Source organism: Lactuca serriola, chromosome 8 (genome assembly GCF_051521515.1).
Source record: "Lactuca serriola cultivar US96UC23 chromosome 8, Lser_US96UC23_V15, whole genome shotgun sequence".
Taxonomy (NCBI): domain Eukaryota; kingdom Viridiplantae; phylum Streptophyta; class Magnoliopsida; order Asterales; family Asteraceae; genus Lactuca; species Lactuca serriola.
Window position 1 is genome coordinate 121,139,348 of NC_136415.1, and position 4,965 is coordinate 121,144,312.

Consider the following 4,965-nt stretch of genomic DNA (forward strand, 5'->3'; position numbering starts at 1 on the left):
AAGAAGGATAAGAAGGTGATGCAGACTATTCCAGTTGTGTGTGATTATCTGGAAGTATTTCCCGAAGATATTCCTGGATTACCGCATGATAGACAAGTGGAATTCCGTATTGACTTGTTGCCAGGAACAACGCCAATTGCGAAAGCACCTTATCGATTAGCACCGACGGAGATGAAGGAGCTAATGATGCAACTTCAGGAGTTATTGGACAAATGTTTCATTGACCTAGTTCATCATCTTGGGGAGCTCCGGTGTTATTTGTAAAGAAGAAAGATGGAAGTATGAGAATGTGCATTGATTATAGAGAGCGGAACAAGGCAACAATAAGAATAGATATCTGTTGCCAAGAATTGATGACCTGTTTGATCAATTGCAAGGTTCGAGCTATTTCTCGAAGATCGATCTAAGGTCAGGATATCATCAGCTAAAAGTAAGAGAGCAAGATATCGAGAAGACTGCATTCAGAACTAGATATGGACACTACGAGTTCTTGGTTATGTCGTTTGGACTAACCAATGCTCCGGCAGCATTCATGGATTTAATGAACAGGGTTTGTAATCCGTTCCTTGATAAATCTGTGATAGTGTTCATATACGACATTCTGATTTACTCGAAAAGTCAGGAGGAGCATGGCAGACACTTGCGAGAAGTGTTGGAAGTTTTGAAGAAGGAGAAGTTGTATGCAAAGTTCTCCAAATGTGATTTTTGGATTCGTGAAGTCCAATTCTTGGGTCACGTGGTCAACCAAGAAGGGATAATGGTTGATCCACCAAAGATTGAAGTTGTGATGAAGTGGGAACAACCGAAAAGTCCCATGGAGATCCGAAGCTTTTTAGGATTAGCCGGATATTACCGAAGGTTTATCCAAGGCTTTTCTTCGATCACTACTCCATTGACAGCTCTGACCCACAAAGGAGCTACTTATGCTTGGAGTGATAAGCATAAAGAAGCATTCGAGAAGCTAAAGAAGAAGCTATGCGAGGCACCGATACTTTCTCTACCCGATGGAGTTGAAGACTTCACTGTTTATAGTGATGCGTCTGGGGTTGGATTGGGTGGTGTTTTGACCCAAAGAGAAAAGGTGATAGCATATGCGTCTCGACAGCTGAAAGAGCACGAAAAGAATTACCCGACTCATGATTTGGAGTTGGCAGCGGTAGTTTTCACTCTGAAAATATGGAGGCATTACCTCTATGGCACGAAGTGCAAACTTTTTACTGATCATAAGAGTCTCCAATATCTCTTTAATCAGAAGGAATTGAATATGAGGCAACGACGCTGGCTAGAATTACTTAAAGACTACGACTGCGAGATACTTTACCACCCCGGTAAAGCTAATGTTGTTGCTGATACTCTCAGTCGGAAGGTCAATCTTGAAAGGAAAAGGCCAAGAGCGTTGAGAATTGAAGTGGTCTCGACCATTTTGGAAAGTATAAAGAAAGCTCACAGCGAAGCTTCTGAGAAGAATGACCGAAAGGAGGAACGTTTGGGCAAAACGTTGGTGTTCGGTGTAAACAGTCATGGACTGAAGGTGTTCCAAGATCGGATTTGGATACCTATGACAGGAGGAGTCAGAGATCTTCTGATGGAAGAAGCTCACAAGACCATGTACTCGATTCATCCGGGTAGCACTAAAATGTATAGGGACCTGAAACCCTACTACTGGTGGCCGACGATGAAGCTTGATGTTGCAAAGTATGTGGCTGAGTGTGTGACTTGCGCGAGAGTAAAGACACAACATCAGAAACCATATGGGAGTTTAGAACCATTGCCTGTGCCTATAGGTAAGTGGGAAGACATTGCTATGGATTTTATCACTAAACTGCCCAGAACAAAGAATGGTCACGACATGATTTGGGTGGTCGTTGATCAATTCACTAAGAGTGCGCATTTCATAGCGGCCAAGGAGAAATGGTCTATGGAAAAGCTTGTGAATTCTTACGTGAAGGAAATTGTGAGGCTTCACGGTGTTTCGTTAACGATTGTATCGGATCGTGATAGCCGTTTCACCTCACGATTTTGGAAAAGTCTACAAGAGGAATTGGGTACCAAGTTGTGTTTAAGTACAACTTACCATCCGCAGACTGATGGTCTGTAACGCCTGTGTTTCCGGGCTTGCCGTTATTAGCAATATAATAGTCTAGGTTAACCTTTGTAACCCGTTTTGAAATAATAAGATTGTATTATTTGAGTATTATGTGTTTTGTGATTAATTGCTTAATTATGTGGTCTGATTAATTAAGAATAAAAATAAGCGTCAAAATTTAAGTGTAAAATAAACTTAATATCTTTGATCTATGTTGTAGTAGTTGAAACGAGGTTTCCGAATATATATAGAACGCCCAAATCTGACTTCGTATGAGGAAGTTATGATTTATCGAAGTTCCGGCTTAGCGGTGTGCAGCCCGAAATACTCGATTTGAGATCGAGCGGTTTTTAGCCGAAGCAATCTAAATGAGAATCAAAGATCTCATTGTTGGTATCGAAGCGATAAAAAGTTAGGCGAGAACGGACGTCAAACGAAGAAGTTATGAATTTATAACGAAAGTTTCTGTCGCGGCCTATTAAATATAATTAATAAAAATAAAGTCAAAATTAGCCGATGGAGTCTAAACGAAAGTCGTAGAGCATGGTCTCACCTTTCCGTGGATATAAAGAACGTCGAAAACGGAGTTCGTATGAAGAAGTTATGAATTTCCGAAGTTTATTAATCATTTTGTATTTAAATTTAAATCAAAATTCGGAAGCATTATCCGAAGGAGTCACCGATCTGATCCGAGGTACGCCCCGCGTACTCGAGTACGCCCAGCGTACTCCGAGGGATGTCGACACTCGCACTCGAGCACTTCGGATACGTAAGCAATGACGTTTTGGGCAGTACGCCCCGCGTAACGCAGTACGCCCCGCGTACTCCGAGGCTCCAGCCTCCTATAAATAGGATGCGAGGGTTCCGGGTATTTTTGCCAATTCCCTCTCATTTTCGTGTCGAAGCTCTGCATTTTTACCCTCGAAGCTACCCCGAAGCCCCGGTATCATACTCTAGCCCCGAGGCAAGTCCCGAGATCCCGAAGATCCCGAGAAGCGCGGTTCCCGAGTCGAAGCTCTGCCCGCGAGAAGTTCAATTTTCGAGGAGATCTTCCAGATCTGCTGTGGATTACTACTTCTATAAGCCGTAGTGCTGTCGGATCGTCTTCTGATCAAGTGAGTGTGTAGTTATTTCTTCTAATACAATAATACGAAGTATTTTATATAAAAATACGTGCTATGTGTATATATTTGGTTGTGTTATGTGTGAATGAGTATTCACTCTCTTCTATCTTATAGATCTGCTTATTTCTTTATGAGATATGTGTTATGTGTGTGTGTGCCTCATCTGTTATGTGATATATGTGTTGATTAAAGCATGCTATACAGGTTTTCTTTAAACTACGTATGAAAATATATATTTTTATCTACTAATATGTTGGGTAGAACATGGGTAGATAGTTGGTGTGTAATAAACAGATGAGAGGCCTCGATGTTGTTGTTGTTGTTGATCTAGTTATTCAGCGGAGTATGGATAACGACCACGGACTCTTTCTAGACAGTCCAGTGGAACGCTAGCAGGTTCATAACCTGTAGGTGTTGTGAACGATGTGTTCACCGGTGTACTCTATCCCCCTCATGGTTGCCTTTAGGATATCTATTGTTGAGGAAACCCCTTCGCAGTGATGTCCGTCCCGATGAAAATCCTAGATTAGGTCCCTTGAGATAGTTGTTTTAGGGACGTAAAGTGAGGATAACGGGAATGGGTAATCGGGATAGTGATTGGTTGGTGAAATTAAATATAACTTATTTATTGTGGGTTGAAAACCCTATATGCTCACCAGGCTCCCAAGCCTGACCCACTCAGTTTTATTTGTATTACAGGAAGTGGCACAAGGGCGTAAGATGGATGGATCATCTTGTTGTTTTGTTTACAAGTCTGTATATGTATATATTTGTTGAATGACTTGTAATGTTTATCGTTTATGCTTTATGGTCTGTATCGGAACATGACATCCCGAGTTTTGATTATATAATGAAATGCATCTCTTGATGAAATGCTTTGATAAATATTATTTTATCATGTTTTGTTTTGGGAACAAATTCCGCAACTCTTTCAAATCAAAAGGATTTACTCTGAAAATATTTAAAAGCATAAATGAAAATCGGTCTTTTCTGGCCGAGATTTTGGGGATGTCACAGTTGGTATCAGAGCATTAGTTTAAGCGAATTAGGAATTTGTAGGATTTCTAAACTTAAACTTAGCATTCTAAGTGGAGATTGCGAGGTGTGTGTCTGTTGGATTTTAGACACGAGCACTAGTTTATTTTAGGAGAGTTGCCTAAAATGCTTTTATGTGCTAAATGTTTTATGTTGCCATATATGATATTATTTGTTCGGATCTACGGTTTGTTGCCAACCGGATCTGAAGGTTTATGTGTTTAGGATTCTAAGCGTATGTATACGATATTAGAACTAGCATGTAATCGTTTGGAGTAATAAGGTGAAATTATTGCGGTGTGTAGATCAAAAATGGTGAGAACAAGAAGCGGAGTTGGAAATGCTGATGAAAACAGGAATCAACCACCTGTAATTCAACAAGTACCTGTCGTAGCTGATGCACCTGAGCCGATAACAATGGCTGGTGTACAAATGATGATTCAAATGATGTTGGATCGTCAGATGGAAGAAACAAGGCGCCTGCTTAGGCAGAATCGTGAAGAACCGTCAATTCAAGCGGAAGAGCCCGAGGAGAATGGAGGGCAGTCTGAAGGAGAAAACTTTAGTGGGATCATTGGTCAAGACGAACAACCAGTGGTTAGACGCAATAACCAGTATGGAGGAAATGATGGTCGTGGGTGCAAGTATAAGGATTTCATGGCATCCAAACCACCATGCCTATCCGGAAGCCCGACGCCGGTACAAGTTATGGACTGGATC